Raw genomic sequence first — 27,605 nt, 5'->3', positions numbered from 1 at the left:
ACTTGAGCTAAGTAGACCGACATCAGTCAGTACAATAAATTTGTAAACCGGGAAAATGTACCGGTTTTGCGTGCTCGGGCCCCGTGACCATTCGGATAGGAGAACATTGTGCTTTGTTACTTTGTATCGCTAAGTTTGTAACATTTATATACTAAGGCCGTATTAATGAATCGAAATTGAGTTTATAACAGATTTCCAAAGTTATTCTTGAAAAAATACTGAATGAGTTGTTATTAACAACAAAGTAAAATCAATACGCGAAGGGTTACATATCCAAAAGTTTTTTATTGATATATGTATTTATTTACTTAATAATATCTACCTTAGCAGGTCTAAAGCGATTAATAAGCTAACAGAATGATAATTTGTTAAGTAACTTTTTGTTAGTAAGTAACTTTAGTTTAGGTAGTTAGTAACTTTAGTTTAGTTAACGCAGGTACACGTTTTAAAATAGAAATAGAAAATTTCAATGCTAATAAACGAAAAATATTCAAGAAGGTTTTACGTTATTATTTTGGTACACATACTATATATAATTATTTTAGTTATGTTTATTATTTTGAGTTAAAAAAAATGGAAATGAAAGTGCGCGAAGCAGTAGTGTAGCATTTTCTAGGTCGCGTTTTAGTTTGCTAAGTTCTGAAATAGTATCCGACCATAACAAGCAAGGAAGTGAAATATTAGGTAATTTCATCCTGTATTATGCATTGCTGTATAGGTGAGTTCTATATCCTGTAAGGGAGGACTAAAAAGGCATGTGCCTTAAAGAAAACGTTTAAAAAAAATAAAGGCTATAAAATAACTTAAATTTTACAATAATAACTTACGAGGTACAACTAGGTAGGTTTGTGGAAAAGACTTTGATGTTATAACCTTTTCGTTAATCATAGCGTAAATCCTCCGTAGGTACTACCTACGCAAAATCAACCGACTGTGACAATTTAGAATATACAACAATAATTGAAGGACTTACGTGATATTATTACGAAACATATTGTTTCCTGTAGAAAACAAAATGTTGGACCAGTCAATTAAGTTCATTGTAGAGATATTTGTACCTAAAACAATTGGTATCAGTGGCCAGAATGCAGTCGAGTCGACTGTATGCTTGCCAATCGGTTGAATGTTTATAATACCGAAGCAATCTTTTGGCATTACAGTGTACACGCTCATGTCGAAAAAGTGGGACGGCTACTCAAAGACTCGGCACATACTTTACATCCTTAGGAAATATTGCGCTGGTAATACAATTTACAGGATTCAGATGACCAATACTTAATATTTTGATTTTGCCTTGTTTTATTATTGTTATGCATATTTAAATAAAACGAAGTAAATGAAGAACCTACTTTTCACCCGGAGAACCCAGGTAACAACACATAGGTCAAGCAAGCGTTAGATCGTTAAAGCTACAAGCTGAGTACAGCTCGTTGGAGGCCCAGTCTTGGCACAGGCCTCTGCTTATGCAGATGTGGGATCTAGAGGTCCTGTTGTCAATGTAGGCTTTAACAATTTCGATCCTTATGTTATAGAATAAAATTGAAGTCAAAGTCTAAAGTCAAAAATATCTTTATTCAAGTAGGGCCATAGCTTATGATGAGTACATTATATGAAAAATGTGTACACGGTAGTGAGATGATGGTGATTAAATATGCAGACCGGCCACAGTAAGATGTAGAAAATTAATATTGTATTAATAATGTTTGTTTGTTAGCTAAGTTTTGCACTACCACTGCACTGATCTTGCAAGAACATAGCACGGAGCAAGTTTGCATTCTTAATATGGATATTGGATACGTTTAAACACGGGAGAGTTCTTAATCAGTTCCCGTAGATTTTTTTTAAATCTAACTAACGCACGGGCAAAATCAAACTTTATATAATAGAAACAAAACTAAAACAAAATAAAATGTGTCATTATACCTCTACCAAAGGGTACAAAATATAATTTTTGTTTTATTTCTTTAAAAAAATAACGTGATATTATTAAAAATTCGTACTGGTGACATTCATTTTGCCGTGGGACTTGTACAAGTGACCTTTCGATACGGAAGCCGTTGGTACCTATTCTTGTTGATATAGGTATACCTAGCTAGTAGCTAATTACCAAGTTTAACCTTCACCAACATCTGCTGTCTATGCAAGCCTATCATGACTATTGTAACTAACATTTTTTTCATTTAATAGTAAGAGTATTAGTACTTAGTAGTATAAAGAATAAAAAAACATTTGCCCTTAAGTTGGCCACATGTTTTGAACCGGATAAGTGCGAGTTGGACTTGCAAACGAATGATTCCGTATCGTGCAATATGAAACGCTAGATACTAAGAAATCATTGAATCATAAAAATGTTACTTAACGAATTAGTTTTATTACTGCCTTAGGCGTTATATTATTTTATACTTTAGTAGCACTTGCCTACGAAGTTATAATGGATTTTTTGAAAATCCCAAGATCCGTTATTTCCCTGGATTTAATTGCAAATCCTATAACCGTCTTGTCCAAACCGTCAACTCCAAAACTTAATTTCCTCAGGCAATATACTGTGGAAATTCCAAACCGTATTGACTGGCTTGAAAACCGGATCACCTGGAAACCGGGGAGCCTTAAGTGGTACACAGACGGCTCCAAGTCGGGTAGTAACGTAGGATGTGGAATATTTGAAGAGACCACCAGGGTAGGGCTCCAACGTAACCTGGGTGTCTACGCCTCCATATTCCAAGCAGAGGTCTTCGCAATAATTGAATGTGCGGAAACCTGTCTGCTAAAGAACTACAAAAACAAAACTATTTATATCCATTCGGATAGTCAGGCTGCACTTTCTGCTCTATCTTCTGAGGTTCTAAACTCAAAGCTGGTAGAAAACTGCAGACAATTACTGAATACTCTGGCGCTTATAAACAGGGTCATTCTACGCTGGGTTCCTGGCCATAAAGGGATCATCGGTAACGAAATGGCCGATGAGCTTGCAAAGTCAGGCGCTTTGGAGAAGCAGATTGGCCCTGAGCCGGTCTGCGGAATACCCAAAAGCTTGGCGCAACTTACCCTTCAAACCTATTGTAATTACCACACACTTATTCGCTGGAGACAACTCCAAGGAATGAACCATTCTCGAGCGCTAATAAAACCATTTAACAAAAGGGCCGCCTCTGAGGCATTAGCACTCAACAGAAAAAACCTATGCATACTAGTGCGAGCGCTTACGGGGCACTGTGGGCTTAATAGACACATGTTCAACCTAAAGCTGCAGGATACAGATCTATGTAGACTCTGTAAGGAGGCTGCGGAGACGCCGCTGCATTTGATCTGTTCCTGCCCCGCGCTGATGCATAAACGCAGCACTCTTTTGGGGAAACACATAATGCAACCAGTGGATGCTAAATTTCTTCCAGCAAGGAAAGTGCTGCTTTTCCTGAAGGCGACCAACGCTTGCTGGGAGATCTAGACAGCGGCGTCACAATAGATCGTAGCCGGTCGACGTGACACCAGGGATCAGACGAACCTGAGCCGCAAGCAGAAGAAGAAGAAGAACCGTCTTTAGGATTGTAACTATTGCCATATAAAATTTCGCTAAGATAAGGTTAAGCCATGCATTGCATAGTTAACATATTGTATTTTTTTTAATCCCGAAAAAAAGGTGCGAAGTAGTTGTCATTTTTATTTATAGTTACCTTTATACTACCAGCTTTTCCAGGACAAATATCTTATGTCCATCTCCGGGATGCAAGCTACATTTGTGCCAAATTTCATTAAAACCGGTTAAACAGTTCAAGCAAACATAGGTAACAGACACATTTATAATATTAGTTTATAATATTACTAAACAACTTTATAATATCAGTATGAATAATCATTATCTTTTTCCATTTACTAACGTCGCATTTAACTAGCGCACAAACACCACAGCCCGTATCTATAAAGAGGGCTCTATTACACAATAACATAAAAGGAGCCCACAATCAATGTCTGATGAGAATATTAATGGCAAAGACATAATGGTTTAACGCCCGCTTGCTCACGCCCACCATATAAGAAGACTTTCACTTAATTAATTCCTTTTCTAATATCCTACTTGCAATTCGATATCAGTTGCAGATGTTCTTCCTACTACTAAAACTGTGTTATTACTTCGTGCCAATTGGGTTTTCCTGCGTCTGTTGTTTTAGAACTTATCCATAACGACTAAGACACTGGGAGGTATCCTCGCGCCGTCTGAGTCTCTCATAAGACAGAAATGTATTAAAAATGCACCCGTATGTATATAAAAATAACCACATACACAATATCATGAAAGATGGAGAACGGAATTCTTCAACAGAATTACTTTGATAAGTTATTATAGCTGTACATATTAGTAACAATTACTAAAGCCTTTAGATAAGGTATAACAATTCAAATCATCAAATGTAAATGTAAACCTAGGGTCTAAACAATAGTTGTGTTCATAATTACTGTCAAAAACACACCACCATACGTCGACTTATTGCGTCACAATTTATAACAATACATGCATACATATATGTCACCGTTATAAATAAATTATGTACGATTACATATGTTAGTTGTTTTCAGGTTTGTTTTAGTATAAGAAACTACACAAGTTAGTATTAATAAGATAAACAATAAATCCGAGAATTTCTTAGAAACATCCGCGCGATTCGGTGTATAAGACGAAATCAATAGAATCATCTTTTTGTATAGCCCAACCGATTGCTCAATAACAAAAAATCACCTTGAAAACTTTTTTGCGCAAAGGTGACTAATGTAGGTAAGATACATCGAAATTTGATAAAGGAATCGTGTCTACCAAGGCACGGGTTAACGACTCGATTTTTTGTAGGTGTCCTGAGTTGCCTAAGGTTGCGCAATATAAAATAAGGCTCTGTAAGTCATTTTGTTTAATTCCCGGAAACGTAGGGCAAATAGAAATCATGGTTTTACACCACTAGTCTTAAAATTGATAAAAATTATCATTTTTATAATCCACAATGATTCCAGAATACAACTGTTTTGAGCTGTTAGTCCGAAGTGGCTGCAAACGACTCGTTTATGCTTAAAGTTACGGGCGAAATAATAAATATATGTATTTCTTTCAATATTTTCGTACGTTCCATAAATCATGGAATTATAAAAAGTCATCATATTAGGTAGGTTTTATACTTCCTACATAGTTATTTACATAAAAATATGTTTCGTAATTTTCCAATACATATGTTAAAAATAAATCATTTATAAATTTTAACAGTTCCTTATATTATATATTATTCTGTAGGTAACGTTTTATGCTTATCAATTAAGTTGAGGAAATCTAAGCCTTACCTTTAACTTATGGCACAAATATCTTAGATATTACAATATTTTCAATATATAAATGGACTTCTGACTTATATTATTACATATACTAGGTTTATATTATGACTTAAGAAAGTATTAAGAAAAGGTTTTAGAAAATTCAACCTCTAAGAGGATAAAAAAATCTCATTTTTTTCACAATAAAATTGATTTTTTTTTAACTGAAACTTTCAATGCTCATTACAATTTTTTTTTTTCATATTAATTATTATTCATTTTTTGTAAACAAGACACGGGAATGTCATAATGATTGCACATTGAAAGTTACAATTAATATTAGCTAGAATAATTACATGGAAATTTAACGACAGTGAATTGAACGCTCATATTAACTAAGAAATTATGTCGTGTGTTACTTTAGATAATTAAAAAAAAAATTATTCCGATACGATCATTTTTTCGACCAATTTTGATGCCACATACACCCGTCCATACACGGACGTCCAGAAAAGATTATGTTTAATGTTATTATTTACTATGTTAATCAAAAAAATTGTTATTGAAATGTATTTTATGTGCCTCGCAAATTATTTGACTTGATATTAGTGTACTCAAATTAACCTGTAAGTGCAATATAAATAACAAAAAATCAATTTCGGTTTCGAGAAAACTGCTTTTTTTTAAATGTCGAGAGTAAAGCACAACCTCAACGCTTCGCTTATGAGGCGTGCAATAGGGGGTGAAAGTTTGTATGAAAATCAGCCGTTTTTTTTAAATAATATACAGGAAACGAAAGCAATTTCGGGTTACGGTTAAGAATAAGATATAATTCACAGTAATCCAAAATTCAACCCCCATTGGAACCACCTTTGCTATATAGAAAGAGTAATTTGTATAAAAGCCATCTTGCTGATTGGCTTAAATTTAGAAATAAAAAAAGCGTGATTCATTTATTAGGAGTTAATTAAGTATGGGGTGTAAGTTTATAATGAAGTCCTAAAATTTTTAAATTTGTCCTAAAATGTTGCTTTCTTGAGAAGACCAGTGATGCTCCTTGGGAAAACTCTCAATCTCACGGGATAATAGAAATCTTGCGCAGACGAAATTGCTGGCATCCGCTAGTTTTATACACGTGCGTACTTATAGTACTACGTAAAAACAGCGTTACCGGTCGACCTGCGCAACGGTCATTTTATACAATTACAAATGCGAACTGGTACGATTATATTAGTTAATGAGTTTATTTTTCTTTATTGCACAACCATACACGATTTCAATAACTTGTTTTATAGATTATGTATAGCAGTTAACAATTTGGTATGAGCGAAAATATGATCAATTGACAAATATTACGTGACTCTTGTTCTTCATGTACGCTGTTTAATTGAAAACTATTTGCAATGCTTGCATTAATGCTTAACGATAGTCACGTTTATCTTATAACCTTAGCAGTTAGTTTCTTATTTCCATGTTTTCTTTCTAATTCGATGCTTTTCTTTAATTACTTTTCTGGTAGTATTTTCTACTTCTACTATAAAGTTCAGTGTTGTCCAACTCACAGTCTTGTTATGATACCAGATAGAAAGTTAGATGACATTAAAAACAAAACGTTCATTCAAAAAGTGGCACTACTTTATGAAGATCAATCATTTTGAATGAACGTTAGATTTTTATTATTAGTCTAAGCACCGAAAATAAATTAAAGCGTATGACAGCATCGTTACTTAAGTATACACATTGCTTAAGAAAAGTTTGTTAAAGTAACGATCACGCTTTTCTAAAATAGGCATAATGGCTTACGTAAATATTTTAAGTATCTACAAGAGTTATTTTTACTTTATTTCCACGGGCTGTTGAAGTAAAAATAGAGGTGCGAATGAGCAGGTAGTTAGACTTGAAATACTGAAAGTCAATAACGCGGTGCCGGAAATAGTTGCTGGGCGGCGGCTTTGGCTCGAGCATCGTGAAGCAATAAATGCATTGAGTGCACTCTGATATTCAAGTGTTTATTTCATAAGGCTAAAGAATTGTATTTAATGACCGATATGGCGATTTGTAAACTAGATAAGACATTGCGCTGTAATTGTATCATAATAATAATTTCATTATAGCGTATTTATTTCGTTAATGTTGAACCAAAAAAATATCCACATGTGTGAGAAAGAGTCAATTGAAAAATTTTACAAAATCTGCAGCACATTAGCTTTAAAATATAACAGGCCCAAAACCCTTTTGTTATTTCGTTTGTCTGCTCTTCGTCTCTTCGAAAAACCTAACCCGAGTTTACAGAACTTTTCCAGAAAAGTATGGCACTTTATAATTAGTGATACGCGTATGGTTTCTTTCTTTTATAATTATGTAGAGCAACGAATTGGCTTGATTTTTTGTACAGAGATAGTTGACGAGTGGTAGAGTGTATATGTATGTAGTGTAGTGTAATGGTTTTTATTATTAAAACTGCAAGGGGTTGGGATGCCAAGATGCGAATGGAATTCTCTTATTCTTCATGCTGAAATGGCTGAATCAATTATGAAGTAACGCATTTAAGTCTGGATACAGTCGTAAGCCATGGACAATAATAATATACCAAACTTAGAAATAATTAAATTGGCAAACGAAAGCGGCCCAAAGACTGGAATGACTCTTACTGCTGAGTAATGAAGGAGAAAGTTCCAAGTGACTACCATACGAGCAAAACGGACCACGATTGTGACTCACAACATAATTCTCAAACACTATAACGAAGTTTCATGTTGCATCCGAAAGCAATTTTAGCTAGTACAATAATAATCCATCATCATCGTCATCATCAATAACCCATTACGAGCCGACTGCAGGGTACAGGTCTCCTTTCAGAATAAGAGGTTTAGTCCGTAGTCCACCATGCTAGCCAAATGCGGATTGGTGGACTTCACACATTAACGACTTGAGAACATTATGGAGAACTCTCAGGCATGCATCACGTTTTATGATGTTTTCCTCACCGTTAAAGATATTTAACTCTTAAAACGCTCATACAAAAGTAAGATGTGCGTGCCGGGGTTCAAACTCGGTCCCCCGATATTGAAGACGAAGTCCCAACCGCTTTATCCTCTGTAGATGAACGCGAAATAGCGAGACACCTGTAGATTGGCCATCACAACACCTGTCTGTTTAAATATTGGCAATAGTGGACGAGTTACGTCTTCGAACTTCTTGTCGTAGTATGGACGATCAAAATTAATGTTGAACTTAAAAACGTCAAGTGTATTTCTATTTGTAGTGACTCTACCACCCGTTGTGAAAGTGGATTCTATACAGCGGAATGCCGGCGAAAAACTCAGTACTTGCCATTTTTAAGAATTTATAATTATAATTTTTTTTTAAATTCTATGTTGTGTGAGATGAAATCAAAGCTAACTGCTTCCGAACAACCTTGGCATTATGATATTCTTCAATTGTATAGTAACCTCGTTGTAATAATTCGAAAGTACTTTTGGATTTACCAATGTATAATTTTAATCATTGTTTAAAATTATACATTAGTAAGTCCAAAATTACTTTCGAAGTTCGAAGTCAATTCTAAGCGTAACCCCTCATAAAGGGGCTTTTGTAACTTTCTTTTTTTGACAGCTCGCAGATATCACTCATTTGGGCCCGTTTCTAAAAAGCGGTTATTAAGGTATAATGACTAATACTTTGTAGTAGCCACATTATATTTATTGCGAAGTTTCTGTAAGGCCCTAAACACTTTCTAAAAAGTGTCGGGTAGCTTAAACGTTAGTTTAGTCACATTATTCTCAATGATCTCGTAATATTATGTACGACAAACATTGTGGAAAAGCTATCCAACACTATCAGAAGGCCCTTAAGCCCTTAGCCCTTATAACTAATTTATGTGATGGGTAGGTATCGTTGCGCCCCCATTTGCGTTGTTCACTTGGAAGATCTACACTGAGGGCATTATTAATAAGTGTGGCATAACGTCGAAATAACTCCCTATGCAACAACACATTGACATTCGAAAAGTTGAATTGAAGCAAAACATTGCAATTTTATTTATCAGGCCCGAGGGTTTAGATGAAGTGATTAGAGATTTGAAGTCAATCAAAGCTTTAAGACGTTCGGCCACCCACTTTACCCTATTAGCTACTAGTTTCGTGCTTTATCAGTTGACACCGACCGTTGCACAAACAACAGCCGTGAAAATTGCGTAACACACTTACCGCCTTTTGTTTTGATATTTCATTGTTAAAGGTGAAACATTTGTGACAATATCTACCATGTTTTTGGCACTATTGTGTCGAATCAGTGTTGTGCTCAATTCGGATGTACTGATTTCTAGAGATTTGACAATTAATAAGGTCGTAGTTTTTGACGTTAATTCCTGCTTAAAAAAGTTTTTAAATTAAGGTAAGTTGCCACAAATACTGAACAAAAACAAGTAGGCTGTCATGATTTAAATACAAATGCAGAACGTGCTCTTCGGAACGCTGATCATCGGTGGCAAACTACATACCTATTAATTTCTGGTTTGCTGTAGGACTAAAATATTTTTTATTCACCTAAAAGAATCAAGTATGCAACAAAGTATTTCTTTATAATTTTTTACTGAAAGCCTAACCTCTAAAATCTAAATATGCAAAGGACTCTCAAAAAATCACCACAAAAAGTTATACTATTTTAAGGTGATGTGATAAACCTTTTTTAGCCTACGCGTGATGTTTTAACCTATACCATTGAATACTATCGATGTTTTTCCTCCATAAAACTTTTGTATATTTTAGTATCGCAATTAAGTTATGAATCATACGAGGTTTCTCGTTAATGATGATAGACATCATCGGTCTTTCAAGTAACCGGTATATTCTAAATGCGGAAAACAAACGACTCTTTATTTAGATTTTTCTTTTATTCGATTTATATTGAAGTCACCTATTAACTGTTAAAAAAGCCAAGCTAGAAATTAATTATATCCAACTATAAAAGTACCTATAAAACTTCTATACCATAGTTAACGAAATGTTACTGAGAGCATTCTCTATCCAATAAAGAATATCAAGCTACCGGCTTGAAAAAAGTCACAACGATTTGAGAATCTCTTTTTTTATGTAGCTTTTTATTGAAAATATACAACTTTTGGCATTTCGTGGCTCAAAGCCCAAAGGGATCGTGACTTATTACCTAGTAACCCTATAATATTTAGGTAGACACCTAGTACACCTGTACAGTCTTAGTCTACTAAAATCCCACTGCGGGGCATTTAGGCTGGGTTTGGCGTATGATACATATTGTACATACATGATGTATCACAATAAGTGATATATGAAACGTTTTATTGTGTTTGTATGTATTTAATTTTTTATTAACTCTACAATAACTTATCAACGTACCTGCCAAGTTTTGATGGTGCCGTAAATCCAAATAAGTGCTAGCACAAATCACTAACACTTAAAACAGTACGGTGTATAAAAAGCGACCGTTAAAATATCACAGTAAAGGCGAATTAATTCGTTTTATGATGACGTCAAAAAGAAGCACTCAAATAGCGTGTTATCAGTTAATTTTATTGACAACTTTCAACACCACGTCTGACGTGGGCACCGACTATTATACGTGTGGTGGCAATGCCTCAGTCAGCCGGCTTATAATTATTCGGCAAAAAGTCGTAACTCCAGTAGTGACGTAGATAGTGCTACGCGACCAAGCGCACATTGCAACCCCTTCTGAGTATTTAATGTTTGTATATAGGTCTTCCTAAGCATATGTATATTACATAATATATGCGGAATAAACTTGGGGACCCTTATTAATAAATGTGTTATATGGTGCTGTCAGACGAAGTGTGATAAAATATTAGGTACATAACTATTCCGACGTATTGTCACGATTATTCACATTCCCGGGAAGCCTTATTTAAGGGCCGAAGCTTCCCGATAGGGAATGCGGCTGCGGCTAGTTAATTAACACCCTGTCTTTATCTTCTTACTAGTAGTTTCCTGCGATTTTGCCTCGTAACGTAATGTTATATTGGTCACGCGGAAATCATAAGCAAAGATGCAAATCCGTATGGCCCATAAATTTTTCATTATCTCCTTTACTATACATCAAATAACATTCTGTATATTCTTTATCTACATAAGATTGTCTTTGTGAGGATAAATATTTTATGCCTAAAAATTACATTTGACATTAATTTATAATATTTTTTCGACATAACATGCGATCTCTTATAGAGATAAGCTTTCCTTTGTACACTTCATCTTAATATATATAAATCTCCTGTCACGATGTTTGTCCGCGATGGACTCCTAAACTACTTAACCGATTTTAAATTAAATTGGCACACCGTGAGCAGTCTGGTCCAACTTAAAAGATAGGATAGCTTAGATCTTTAATTATAGGCGCAATTTTATTTTATTGCAAATTATTTGTCTATAATTAATTGACAGTCACATGTTATATATATATAATATATATATATATATATACTACTATACTCATTTAAGGCTTAGCGATACTGAATACTTTAAAAACAAAATCTAACGCAGACGAAGTCGCGGGCAACAGCTAGTGTATCATACTCGTATGTTCACAATCACAATTTATGGTACATAAATAATAAATAAAATAAAGAAATAAATAATGGGTTACCTATTGTGTCTTATTCACAGTATATAGATGGCTCTACAGAACTTTTTACTAGACCATTATTTTCGTAAAACATAGCAGTTATGTATTACAAAAAAAAATAGTTCCATTTAGTCAGCGCACACGGAATAAGCAGCTTAGCAGCTCGTTTTCCTCTGGCTTACTTTACAAATACTTTCAGACTGAATACTAATAAGGTACGACCCATGATTAAACTTAAAAAAACAGGGCACCACAATTTCAGATGCAGGTTTCATAATAATGTACCTACGTCATGAGGAAAATTACTTGATGATATCGTCATCTATTAATATTAGATTAATAGAAGTAACTGGATATGAATATAAGTAGGTACTTAATAAGCGATTTCATATGATATTGTGTTACGTATTGAATATCAAGTGCATTGCGCAATCTTCTACAAAGCAGTAAAATAATAAGTTGAGTAGGTACCTACACCTATTTTTCTAAGATAGAAATAACTGTGTATTTGCATTACCTCTGAATATACTCTCATAATAATTTAATTAATTGTTGTTTAGAATTTAAATAATCATTCAATTCTATAATAATACTTTATTATTATTTTTGTGTTTTTTGTAGGCATTAATAAATAGATACGACATTATAGTTCACAAGCTCTATTTCAAACTACTGTGTTGGGCTGCCTGAAGGCATTAATGTAATTGTTTGTATATTTAATATTAATATCTAATGTAGGTAATTCTTTTTTTTTGATTTTTGATAACTACTGCATTTTAATTATTCTGTTATATAATAGTGTGGAAATCTGAATTGGCTCATAGTTACCAAATAAAGACTTTATCGTATCAAGAGTGCCTATCTATTTGTATTTCGACTTTCATGAAAATTAATATGGTTCGACGGCGATATATCCATTTAGTTAGGTTTCATTTTTGGAAAAAGTCGCTAAACTGTGTTATTAAGCAATAAAAACTGCTTTACATCTTAGAATACAAAGTAAAATCTCGCTACCATCTACAGGTATAGGTATATTATATCTGATGTGGGAAATATGGGCGGTCCCGTAACCAGAAGACCCCGGTTCGAGTTCAGATGATTTGTATTTATTTAAACATAAAAACCTGTCATCCAGGCACTATGTAGTTATATAATGTTATAAGCATAATATTAATAAATATATGCAGATAGTATATGTTTATTAATATTATATCTCGAAGAAGTTATGGAGGATATATACTTATACAGGTGTGTGTATATTTTAGTGATTAAAAAAAATTAAACGATTATACATCGTTAAATTTTTTTTATCTCACAAGTTCACAAGTTTCTGAGCTTGCAACATCTAGCACGCAATTAAGTACCTACGATTAGTGAAGAGTTGTGTCTGTATAACTCAATTAGTAATATTGTTTATTAGAGGTTTATTACCTGAAGTGGATAACAGTTTTTGGTATCACATTAAAAACGAATTATTCTCGTGACGTCAATAGCAGAAAAAGAAGTTAAGATGAATTTAGTATTTATCAAGAAATATGTATATTGGTTATTCCTTACGCTCAAAATGACATCAACTACTGAATGGGTCTTAAGATAAGCGATAAGAACTTATTTTTCCTGGTTTTATAAACTAAATTGACAGTTCTCAAAACAACGAGTTTTTGGTGACTTCCCTGGCGCAACGGTGAGCGCTATGAATATAAGTAGGAAGTCCTGGGTTCGATTCCCGGCAATTTGGGAATTTATAATTTCTGAATGTTCTCTGGTCTGGTCTGGAAGGAGGCTATAACCGTGGCTAGTTACACCCTACCGGCAAAGACGTGCCGTTAAGCGATTTAGTGTTCCGGTGCGCGTTTCTGCGTTGAACTAGAACCATATATGATTACCATTCTCCCTAACAGGGTAGCTCGCTACCATCTTAGACTGCATCATTAAAAAAAGGAAAGGAAATCCTTTTCCAACGGAAACGTGAAAAAGGCAGCACACAATATGCCTATTAGTTACCTATTTGTGTAACCACGGACGTTTTTTACATTCTTCTCTAATCCTTCCTTTTATACCTATTGGGTAGGGCAAAATTTTATATAAGCGAGAGTTTTGACATTTTCTTACGAGTACTTTTTGAATAACAGCGCCATCCCTTGGAGTTACGGTGACAAGAAACTTTAAATTTATAATTCAGACTATCTAGATATGTCTCTTAAAATCTTCTTATGAGGTGTATTTTACTTAAAAAATGGATGTAATTCTATAAGTACCGCAAAATTTTGTTATTAAATTATCTGAATACGAATCCATGTAAGTAATCTGAAATCAAAACCTAGTAAAGTTCGGTCGCAGGCAGATACTACAGGTGCTACAGGTAGGTAAAATTGTCACAAATCTTAATAATTTGCATTGTATTCTATAGGCTATTGTATAGTGTGTTTCACATATTACGTATATCCTATAGTATCACCTGACTGGTCGCTAATTCAATTACAACTCGCCGCTCCAAATATCCTTCTATTGATACAGATTATTATACAACACAGGCTTAAAATAAATAAAAGTAGTTTAAGTATGTGTCGATCTTCTCAGATCAATACCAAATGGCGTGCATAGGTTTTTTGACCAGGGTATGCATAAAGCAGGTACATGGCATAAAATGAAAAATTCCCCTCCAATACGATTTATATCAAATTTGGGTATGCAGTGCTTTTGTGCATGTATGAAGTGCCCACCACTGCTAATGGGTAACAAATCGAAAGAAGATTGACATTTAAATTAAATGGTACTCGTACAAACTGTCTTGTTAGACTAATTCCGGCTCTTTCTTTTCTTCTTTTTCTGGGGCTTGTCTCCGTAATTGGTCGGCCGGTTTAAATTTTTGGGTTTCAAAACCAAATAGGAGATCGATAGTTAGGTATATTACCATGGTTCGGTTCCCAGGTAGGGCCAAAAATTGTTAGGTTACATAACATCTCGACCGTTATATTAGGATTTCAACTATGTGTGTCTGTTTTATCAGTTTGCGATCTTCTTATTTATAAAAAAACGACTTTACCGGCAGAGTGGTGAGCGATCTGTTCTTATACTTGGAAGTTTCTGCGGTCAGTTATCACCCTACGGCCTACCGGCCTGCCGGGTAAGAATGGATTAGAGGCAGGGATTTAATATAACTGCCATAACAGCCAGCCAATTCAAATTACTCGTATATGTTAGCCCTTGGCGGGCTAACATATACGAGTAATTTGAATTAGGAGAAAAAAACGTGTGTTTTTATGTAGGCATACGCGTTAGAAGTTATACTTCTTTCTTACAAGATGAAAATCTTTTTAAAAATTTTTATTTTCGCCCTATTCTTGTTCGCCGATACGACACTAAAACGACACTTACAATACAAAAAAGGTATTGTTTGAATTATTAAAAGTAAACTTTCAACCTTTTTTAGAAAAACTAAAATGTTGACTATAGCTAACAGGGTGTCGGTTTTTTGTGACGGTGTGCGCACGGAGCGCGCATCGTAAAAGTTTACTCTCACCATTTTTCCTTAACGCGCCAAAAGAAGTGTTAATTCATAAATTTGGGGAATATATAGCTGCCATTAGTTTCTATTAATTTGTCACGGTCGCTTCACACGTTTAGTGGTATTTCATTTGATGTTAAGTGTCAATCACGGCTTTGCTTACCTACCTTAAATCTTAATAACAGCTGACACTTTGTACTTTACCTGAAAATTTAAAAAAACAATATAATTACATGGATACTGTTATACAGTCACAAATATAAATTTAAGAAGGTTTGATGGGTTGGTACTTTTTTACTTTTTTGTCTAATAAAATGAATTAAGTATGCAAGGTTCGTTCGACTCAAGCTTCATAGCTAATACATATTGTTATTACAAAAGTTTAATTTTGTTTAGTTTAATTAATGTTTCTAGACATATGAGATGCCTAAAGATATCATCTTATTATAGAAGACCATTCGTGCAGACAGCCTTCTCTAAGAAAACTCATAAACTACCACAGAGAAAGATTCAGCTGCGTCCTATTTTGTATATAATGTGGAATGGAATGTGTTATCATGCAATACTTTTCAGGACATGCATGGAACACGTCCTAGAAAGCCGCCCGCACTATGGTGCCTTCCATCAATCAGAGGCGTTGAAAGACTGGATACAGAGTTCTGAGTTACGTGTGCTGCAAAAATATTTTTCACGACAAATGAGGGGAATTGGAATAATCTATAACATATTGGATATTGGATAGAAGCAGGCGTTACCTTGCGGAAATAAATAATATATGATGAAAATTAAGCTCAATTTGCTATACTCCGCGAACAGAAGGAGAATCTGTATGGTGTAATTTATAATTTCTTTAATCTGTATACTCCACACCAAACAGATCCTCGGCAATATACCCTCTACGCACGTTTCGCTCCGAAACCGGAACATCCTCAGGAGATGTTGACTTTACAATGAATAATTGTTAAGTGGACTTAAGAATTATTGGTGTGGAGTATACGGATTGAAAAAAAATATAAATTACACCATACAGATTCTCCTGCTGTTCGCGGAGTATAGCAAATTAAGCTTAATTTTCATAATATAATCTATAACGTCATTATATCATAGAGACTTCATTAATATCTTGATTAGTCTATCTTCATAGGATAAACTGTGTGTTTAAATCATAAAAATGATTTAAACACGCAGCAAATATATAAAGGGATTATAAAAATCATGTAATTGTACTAGTTTATATTACAACTGCTCTAAAGATACCTGGGTATTCCCTACTTTAATATAAAGTCACTGACGTTACGTTAGTAGATAGTACTTATATTTTTTCCTGTTTCATTTATAATATTGACGAACCGTGTACGGCTGATGTCAAAAGTAAAAGTTTTATGCTGATGATCTTTGTTAAGGTCGCTAACCTATAACATCTTCTTCTTCTTGATTTCTCTCGCATATGAGAGAAGGGTAAGAGACAACTGCTAAGCATTGGAATAGGCTGACTTACTCAGCTGATAATGATAATGCACTTAAAATGTAATATAATATAATAACTGTTTCACCTGACTAAATAATCTTTTTATTAATATTAAGTGTAGAATAGGACGTTTAAAAAATATTAAAATGATAAATACATAAATAAATTCTATTCTTATTTTATTTTTTGTATTAAGTACACTATTGAAAACAAACTTTACACTCAACTTCTTGCTTTAAGTAATCAAAATCGTCTATGGGACAAGTCAGAGAATATGTTGTATAGCCTATGTATCAAATTGAGTGAAACTTTCCAATCAATATAAATCTCAGTCGATTACTGCAATGACTTGGCCATTTCCATTTTAATACGTAAAAGCCTGCTCTACCTACATGGAACGGACGTCCCTTCAAGAAGCTCCAGGGAATCATATCCGCCCATTATAACTATTGTAGAGTATCGACTGGTCCCTCGAATCTAACTATTTTCACACACAAACATACCACAAACTGGGTGTATCTAATGTAGCATTGTCAATAATCGATTTCAAGAAGAACGCTCTTACTTATCACTGTATTGCCGGTATGTGGACAGCACAATTTTTTTTTTATGTGATGTGAAGTGATGATGCAATTTAAGAATGTAGCAGGCTAACCTGTGAGTTTGGCAGTTATATTTACCGGAACGCTTGATCGCTCAGCGGCACGTCTTTGTCGGTAGGGTGGTAACGAGCCACGACCGAAGCCGCCCTTGAGACCAGAATAGAGATAGTTCAGAAATTATAAATTCCCAAATCGGGAACTCCAACTTAAAAAACAGTGCTCACCGCTCGTCGTCAAAAGCACTAGAGGAGGAGCTACGATTTTAAATAGGCAATAACTTAACATTCACTTCCTTATTTGAAAATGATGAATGAAAAAACCTCACTAAACGAAATATTATGCTGGCTTTTTTTAGACGATGATAACAGGTATACACCTGGCAAAGACATCACAAACAGTGCGCACATGTTTAAAATAAAGTGCGATATAAAACACGAAAAAGTCTAATATCTTTTCAATATAGCGTTGTAAAGTCAACATCTGAGGATGCTCCGATGTCGGAGCCAACCGTGCTTGAGTTTGTTTTGCAAGATCGGTGTAGTTTAATGTATAAATAATACAGAAATTTTTATATACACCGTACACATTATCTGCTTCTTGTGGAATTTAGCAAATTAAGCTATAAACTATAGAAGATGTGAAAAATAAGTAGCATAATATACATTCAGTAAAAAGGTTTAATGCTTCAGCTTTATAAACTGTACTCTTCTGTCTTGGCTCTAACCATTCCATTTTTAAATTAAATAACAAAACACAGATGATTTGTATCTGCACAGATTTGCATTAATCACTGTTGCATTTTATTAATAATATAATGCTTCCGTGTGGATAGAAAATAGAACCCATGACTGAGACAGAATATGTACGTGAGACGAGCATATCTTTAGCGTCCTAGAGCTGAAATCTATTTTGGTACGGTGTTAATGACTTCAGTAGGTATACAGATATATAACGTAAGTTGACATTTAGGTCATTCTATTATGGTTAGTGACGTAGGTATATCAATATTTGGAAGACAGGTTTATTACACGAAAATAGAAGGAAATTGCGTAACATTTGCTATTCTTGAATAGGAAAGTCATTAACTTTAGTTCAGTGCCCGTGATTTGAGTTCTCAGATTTTCTCTACTGTTTGGGATAATTTGAACAATATTGTGTACACATTTTATAATTTTAATAGTAGTGTATACATGCTCTGGTATGGGATTAGTTTTTTATATTTCACTACAATTTAGACCTTCACTGCAATCACACTGGTGGTAAGTTTTGATGCAGACTGAGAGGGTAGCGGGATAACCTGTCAGTTACATCAAACCATATCCCCATTATATTACTACTATACTCCCTAACAGACAGCATCATCACTATCCACCACACACCACAGACGATATCATCTTAGACTGCATCATCACTTACCACCAGGTAAAATTGCATTCAAGGACTAACTTATAGTTGAAGATATGTATATATATGAAAAAACTGATACCTTATAATCAGAGTCTACGCAAAATCGTACTGGAACGCTTTATTGCTAAGAGTTACGTACGTTGTCGATGGTAATTAGCCAAGGCCATAGTCTTCCACCAGACGTACGTCTACGTCTACTCCGTACCACCGTAAGTAGGAAGTACGTCTCATTGATTGGTCATAGATCGTAGGTTTAACATAGTGAGTTTCTGGGTTTCATTTCCGTTTTTTTTTAATTCCACTACAAGTTATCCTTTGACTGCTATTTTACCTGGTGGTAAGTGGTGATGCAGTTTAAGATAATAATGGGCTAACCTGGTTCGGGCAAAAAATTGCGAGGTATTTCAGAGCTTTGATCTCAAGAGAATCTTAGTAGATTAAAATCCGAAGTAAGGAGATCTGTAGAAGAACTAGGTTTACCGACATAGCTTAGCGAGTGGCAAAGCTGAAGTAGCAATGGGCGGGCACATAGCTCGGAGAACCGATACACGTTCGAAGCCTGAAGTACTGGAATGGCGAGCCCAGTAAACGCAGCGTTGGCCGGCCCTCAACTAGGTGGACAGACGACATCAAACGAGCTGGGAGCCACTGGAAACAATCAGCCCGGGACCATGGACCTTGGAGCTCCCGACAAGAGATCTATGTCCAGCAGTGGACGTCAATCTGTGATGATACTACATATATATCAATACAATTTATTCAAATGTCGAATACGAGCAGTGGATCATGATTGGAGGTCATATCAGTCGTGTACATGGTAGTATCGGGTCAATCAATAACGTTTTGTATTAAACATGTATAACCTAAGTGGACTAATCACCTTATGATGAATACACAATAACGATCCGGAGTAATCACAATTTCTTCTGCTTTTCTTGCGTGCGTTTTTGTAGACTCATAAAAAAGTTTACTTATTTTTATATTAGCCAAGTATATTTTCTACAATTAGGGTACGGTAGGGAAGCTTTGGGTAGTCTGTGAGTCTGTGGTCATCCGTGACTCTGGGGTCAGTCTTTTACGGAATCTGGAGCGACGATTAGAGCCTTTTTGTCTGTCCGTCCGGGTTGCGATTACATGAGAGGTTACGTCGTTAATAACAACCACTCAAATACATATTGTATGTTTGGCCGTTTGGGAATCTGATCTTATACTTTGGACTTCTATGCTGCTGAAATGTAGGGGCCAGTTATATCCACTCCATAACCACTTAAACAACTCAACAGTTTTTACTAAAATATATAAATAGTTAACTTTTTAGGATATGTGAAATCTGGAGCCTTACTATTTTTGCTTATAGCAGAATTAGTTTTATATAAATGATTTAATATACAACAGAAAGCTCTCGGTCTGCAGTTGTTGGTTGTATGTACAAATGTTTTTCCACAGTGTTATGTCAATTTACAGAAATAACATTATTTATTTATTTTTTTGAATGAAATAAATTAATACTGAATTTTGAAAAATCGTAGAACAAAAGTTGTTAGTTTCATTGATAGATTCTATACGGCCGAGAACTTTTTGGTACTTTTTATTTAACCCTGTATAGGTAGTTTTATTTCAGAATCCTTATTTTTTGGATGATAAGGATATTGATGTCATATTAACTATAGTTTTAGAAGTAATCCTGCGATGCGATGGTATTTAGCCTCCAAATGCGTATAGAGTTTTTTTCTTTATCATTGAAAGATAAGTAGTTATGTTTTCGCTAACATATACGATTTGCTGAAAACAATTTCCATCAACTTATAGAATTGAGTCACCTAAAATGTTCTTTTATATTTGCTCACGTATTTGCTGTAAATTCGCATAAATTATTTTTAAGTACGTCAACAATCAGAACCTGAGAATACGTGGATAAACATAATAATCGACGTGATGCACGCCGGCACACATTAAAAGTGTATGTATGTATACCTGGATATTACGGGCACAAAGCTGTTTATAAATTACGTACCTTTATCGATAGACTAAATATATATATTTTTTAAAGTTATTTCTCATTATAAATATAAACGTATGAATCAAATCGAGGTTCACGGCAATACGGCTATTGTTGAACTTTCTCACTGACCTCAAGAAGTGACATTTTGAGTTCATCTGATTTTTTTTTTTTATATTTGAGATTTTATAGGGAAGATTGAAATAGATTAATAGTCTAGAGTAAAATGTAGGTACGATGAGCATATAAAAAGAGAATGATCCGTCTATTTTTTTACCTGTTATATATTGTATACAATATTTTCGTTACTTATTAGCTTAAACTTTTTCTTAAAACTTGTTAAGAAAAAAACATAAAGAAAATCTCTTTTTATTCTGTTTGTATTTATTTATTTTATCAAACTTGTTATTTTTAAACTGTTTAGATTATAACTCTCTCGTAACGTAAACATTTATAGAATTTTTTGCTGTAGAAAACAAACGTTTACTGCACGATTTTTTAAAACTATAGAAAACGCGGATCATTGAGTTGTCCGCGAACAACAGCTCTTATCAAATATTGTTTTCATTAAATTTTGGCTACTTTGTGGTAGCCTATCTCCTTTATGTTATTTTAATTGGAAACAATCCGTGAATAATAAATGAAATAAAAAGTTAAGGCACTCAAGCACGCAAAGACGTATAAAGACTGTCTCGAGGGAATCAATTAGAGAAGTGAAATTACGAGAATAAGTGGATTCACCAGACCGTGAAGTACATCGAACATTCTTACCGAGGGCTCATAGATACAGCACGAATGAATACGTACTCTTAGAATCGACCTTCACACATAACGAAAATAGCTTCCTTTACATAACCCTGCTAAACAACAGTATACTGTAAACAAAATTCTTGTTTATTCGTTTGTATCGGTTCAGTTTATCATCATATTCAGCCTAGTAGCTTCCCACTGCTGCGCTAAGATTTCCTCTCTTATCATCACAATATCAAACCATTACCGCCCACTATAGGGCATGCCGCACGGGTATACTTCCACAATGACAGAGTCGACCGCGTAGGCCGTAGTCCGCCACGCTGGCAAAGTGCAAAGGCGTTGTGGAGTCCACCAATCTGTACTGGGACAGCGTGATGGACTGCGGCCTAAATCCTTCATTTAGTTGAAGGTGACCCGTGCCCTGTAGTGGGCCGGTAATGGGTTGGCTCGACTCAACGGATATCAGCGAAATTATTCGAAATAAGTACAATCTATATATATAAAAGAGGATGTTTGTATATATGTCATCGATAAACTCAGAAACTATTTGACCGATCATTATGAAAATTGGTATGCTTATGTATTTTTTCACGGAGAAGGTTTATATGCTATGCCCATTGATGTAACTCCCCACCAGGCGGCGCTGTCAAGTATCGACTTCCGCCCCGTTCAACCGATTGTCATAAAAATTGGTATGACCATGTATTTTTCCACGGAGAAAACGAACATGCTATGTCCATTGATGTAACTCCCCACCAGGTGGCGCTGTCAAGTATCGACTTCCGCCCCGTTCAACCGATTGTCATAAAAATTGGTATGACCATGTATTTTTCCACGGAGAAAACGAACATGCTATGTCCATTGATGTAACTCCCCACCAGGCGGCGCTGTCAAGTATCGACTTCCGCCCCGTTCAACCGATTGTCATAAAAATTGGTATGACCATGTATTTTTCCACGGAGAAAACGAACATGCTATGTCCATTGATGTAACTCCCCACCAGGTGGCGCTGTCAAGTATCGACTTCCGCCCCGTTCAACCGATTGTCATAAAAATTGGTATGACCATGTATTTTTCCACGGAGAAAACGAACATGCTATGTCCATTGATGTAACTCCCCACCAGGCGGCGCTGTCAAGTATCGACTTCCGCCCCGTTCAACCGATTGTCATAAAAATTGGTATGACCATGTATTTTTCATCGGAGAAAAAGAAAATGTTATGTCCATTGATGTAACTCCCCACCAGGCGGCGCTGTCAAGTACCGACTTCCGCCCCGTTCAACCGATTGTCATAAAAATTGGTATGACCATGTATTTTTCCACGGAGAATGTAAATATGATGTCCATGTTATTAAATATCACCATCATATAGCGCTTCAATGCATTAAGTTCTATAGCGATCAACTGATTCAAAATTTTATATGCGGCAATGAATGCAATAATATGTTTTCTCATTAAATTCAATGAGTTATTTTACAACTTATATTAAATAAGAAAATAAAAGAAATAACTAACCTTCTTTTGTAAACAAAAAAATATAATTTATTTAAAAAGCAAATCAGCTAACTTCAAATATATCATTTGTTATTGAAAATAAAAATAAAGCAATAAAATAAAAAATAACTTATAATAATTTTAAAATAACATGATCATGTACTAAAAAAATTGATTTGTAATTTTAATTGTAAGTGTAATTTAATGAAAGTCAATAATACTCTTAATTAGTAAGTATACTCAAGACTTTAATAATAATAAATAGTTAATTTAAATTGTAAATAGAAAAGAATTAACTAATTAATTATTTATGTAAATAGATAAAACAGGTGCTACACAAATAATATTATTTAAATTGTAATAATTTCGATAAACAATACAAATTTAAGTAAGATTAATTATAAGTTACAGTGTAAATAGTTTTATAAAGTAATAATGACATAATAGGTTTTGAGTAAACAACTTCACACTTCTATTAAATATAGAGTATGAAACTGAAATAGATTTTTTTTTTGACGAAACAGAGACAACTGTTTCGTCAACGTAATCTTAGAAAATAATTTTTTTTATTTCAAACGCACTTCATCGATTAAAAAACTAAAAGTTATCATTTTTGCTTTAGTACTCACCGATTACTTGATTGGTAATTGTATATGACCAATTATTTTCACCAAACGCATTATCAGCATAACTGCACAAATTTTCGAAAGTATACCTAACCTACCCTTTTTGCGTAAAATATTTATTGAGCAGCTGATAACTTGTATATTATCAAAATATATAAAAGGCAAAGGTCACTGACTGACTGACTGATTGACTGATCTATCAAAATTAAAATATGAATAAAAATGAAACATAAAATGTAATTTATTTCCTTTTTCAATTCGCCCAGCGAAGCGGGCTGGAAACGGCTAGTAGTGTATAAAACAGTATTCTTTTTACTGTTCGTGAACATTTAGTACATAAGATGTAACAAACGGAAGTCGGTTTTAATCCTATTGTTGAACTTTATCTCTCTGACCTCAATAGCCAGAGAAGTGTGATTTTGAGCACGTTTGAATTTTAGAAAGTTATTTCGCTTCACAACAGGACTTCAAGGTTTCACTATGGCCACATCAATGATGCTATAAAGGTTAAACATTGTAACAATTACATATTGGCTTGAATAGTCTAGACACTCGAACTAACGCATTATAAATACTACCTAACAATTCACGATATTATGTTTGGGTCATTGTTTTTGTCTGGTGGGAGGCTTCGGCAGTGGATAATGACTACCCTACCTTCACAGCTGATGCTGCGTAAATACCGATTAAAAGTATGGGTTTAATATAACTGGCATACCCATAATATGTTAGCCTGCTACTATGTTAGACTGAATCATCACTTACTCTCACCAGGAGATCCGACAAGCTATAACTTGTAGTTGAATCAAAAAGTTTGCGTGTAATTCAAGTGCACTTTACATGTGCTAATGCAAAAATGACTAAAATATATTTACTAACCGTTTTGGTGTAGGGCTTCGTATTATATAGCTGCACAGTGCCATTATCCTACACTTAAAAACCCTTTGCAAGCTTCCAACTCAAGCCACAAGCACATGTCGTCTGTTAGCGCTCTTTTTACTTCAACTCAATTAAACATAGAATTTATGATTAAATTGTGAGAAAAAAAAATACTGAAACACCTTACAATGTGTGCCATAGTTAAAGTTTTACTGCGTGACGAAAATGTAGGTCGTGATTTAGAGTGCCGTTGCTATGTGAATCGATTTATATACACTGACTATGTGTACCGTCTTCTGACCTAGATTACATCAAATAAGTTTGGTACATCACTAAAGTTCAATCGAGGTATTCGTAAATTATATTGAAAATGTACATAAAAGTGAAAAGAGTAGAGAGTAGGTATTGATGGTTTTTAAATTGAAAACATCTTTAGGCGTGTTGAGCACTTTTTGGGGGAACGAAAATCATGGACTTGCGTCTTCGTAACCGAACGTTTTCCATAAGCAATATGTATACTATACATACATAGATTTATATACACTGTCTATGTGTACCGTCTTCTGACCTAGATTACATCAAATAAGTTTGTTACCTCAATAAAGTTCAGTTGAGGTCTTTGTCACCGAACGTTTTCCATAAGCAATATGTATATTATATCCTGGGTATATATGTACATAGGTTTAGTTTTCACATCTATCGGCAGTCCCCAAAGACTGCCCCGTCTTTTTTTTATGTTATAAATGACGGACCAAGCACACGACCCTCCAGGGTTTGTGAAAAGGGTAGGTAAACGAAGTTTCCTAAAACTTAAGGAAATAAACCACTCTAGCAACCACTTTTTATATATACAACAACATCATAGATAAATTGTTAAGTGAAACCAGCGAAGCTTCTTTTTTTGAATGCCCGTAGCAACTACTTATTATATAAGTATGTAAACAAAATCATACTGGCGATAAGATTTATTCAAAAGTCTTTAAGATTTAAGCACTAGCTTTATTGATATGAAAGTAAAAGTAGTAGTACGTAGTAGTAGTAGTATAGACAATTCGAGAAAACGTAGCGCATTACGGAATAAACGCTCGACCAATTGAGACGACACTTCATTGAAGTTGATAAAAATTGATTGAAAAGAATTCGACATTATACAAGTTGATCCTACATTATATAAAACTATTTTTACATGGGCAGGATTAAGGGCAGCTTGTTCTTTTCCAAAGTCTGACGGATAATATTTTAAATATAACTTATAAATATTGTCTATGTGTTTGTGTTTTAACTATGACGACAGAGACCTGGATATACATACGAAAAGCGCCCCGAATCGGTTCCACTTATATTAAACAATAAGCTCTTATACCAGTACGCGAAATGCTGCATGCTTACATTGGTAACAAAGTTAGTTCGATGTTTTAAGGTTAAAAAGCTAGCCATAAACTAGGGATATTTTTAGTCTGTAAAAACAAGCGCTATAAAAGCAATAATGAAACGAACGCAAAGTTGCTGGGTACACTCAGCTCGCTGCAACAATGCCTTAAAACTAAGCTACAAAATGCGAATATTACGCACTAGTGCACAAAGGAGTAGCGCCACACGACGCGCTCTAATTCTGCAGAATAAATGGAGGTCATCATTGGTTGATTCCTTAATCAAAAACCATTATATTAAACAAAATTCGTCGGTGTTCGTTTTATTTATAAATACTGCGGACATGTATTGTTTTGCCGGGCTGAAAAGACCCGAGTGTGTCTCAATGATACAAACAACCTCTATGTCAAATTTCGTGAAACGCGATTTAAAAGTTCTATCCGTAAGTCGTGACAAGGTATTTTATTTAATACCGGAAAACGGTTCTCGGTTATCTTTCAAGGATACAAAGTATCCCATATCTTTTTCCAGGATGTGTCATAATTTTGACAAGGTTTAGGTTGCTATTGAGCCTTGGGTTAGGAAACAAATAAAAAAAAAATAAGACAAACTTTCACAATTATATTATGACACTGGATAGTACCCGTTTCAACCCAGTACCGGTCCACTACAGGACACTGTTCTCCTCCCAGAATGAAGCTAAGGCCGAAGTCCACCACGCTGGCCCAGTGCGGATTGGTGGACTCCACACACCTTTGAGAACATTATGTAGAACTCTCAGGCATGCAGATTTCCTCACAATGTTTTCCTTCACCGTTGAAGCAAGTGATTTTCCAAATACTTAAAAAACGCACATTACTTAGGAAAGTGAGGTGCGTGCTGGGATTCGAACTCGGCCCTCCGAAAGTGAAGTCGAGCTCCTACCCATTTTGCTTTCGCCACTTTCAAAAAAGAAATTACATTATTATTAAAATAAATTTTATCCCAACCTAAAATTCCTACCTAAAGCAAACCTAACTATAGATTCAGTCGAAGTGTGACTTTCCTCTAATGTATTAAACTACTGGTTAGTTCGTATCAATGAGTAACATGCTCCGACGTCAAGGAATCTTGCTGTCTAAGGCCCGAGGTTGATAATTCAATTTGATCCAAAATTTTTAAGATGGCAGATTAAATTAAGTTGCTATCCTTATCAACAAGGAAGCGTAGAAAAAGGTAAGCTATACTCAATCAAATCTATCATTGGAAGATATTGAATTAGTTTTATTTTTATTAACTAGCCAGTTAGTTCTACGGTAGCGACCAAACCATTGATATTTTGTAGTAATTTACATTGCAGTTTTCATTTATTGAACAAGAGAGTCAGCTCTTGCTTCATAAAGTTATAATTTTTATTATAGTGTTTTTATATACACTTTGTGGAAAAATCAAATTTAAAAATGTATAAATTGAAACCATTGAAAGCTGAAAAACTGCGTAGTGATTTCGTCAGCGTGCCTTTTGAATACGTAAAATGGCCATTGACATACTATCCGTTCCCATCCCTCTAAAACAAAAACTCAGTAAGTATATCAAGCGTTTAGAACAACAAAT

General features: G+C 34.6%; 1 protein-coding gene across 3 annotated transcripts in view; it reads right to left on the bottom strand.

Moving 5' to 3' along the window:
* LOC120628607 overlaps window positions 1-27,605 on the bottom strand; it is an 80,346-nt gene that overhangs the window by 15,116 nt on the left and 37,625 nt on the right. The window contains exon 1 of one of the 3 annotated variants that reach the window (XM_039897069.1): window positions 10,665-10,872. The exons of the other annotated variants lie outside the window; for them this stretch is intronic. The gene's annotated coding sequence lies outside the window, so the exon portion shown is untranslated. Of the gene's footprint in view, window positions 1-10,664; window positions 10,873-27,605 lie in introns of those variants that run through there. 3 annotated transcript variants of the gene reach the window in all.

This window comes from Pararge aegeria, chromosome 13, assembly GCF_905163445.1.
Source record: "Pararge aegeria chromosome 13, ilParAegt1.1, whole genome shotgun sequence".
NCBI lineage: Eukaryota > Metazoa > Arthropoda > Insecta > Lepidoptera > Nymphalidae > Pararge > Pararge aegeria.
This window is presented reverse-complemented; position numbering and strand designations above follow the sequence as displayed.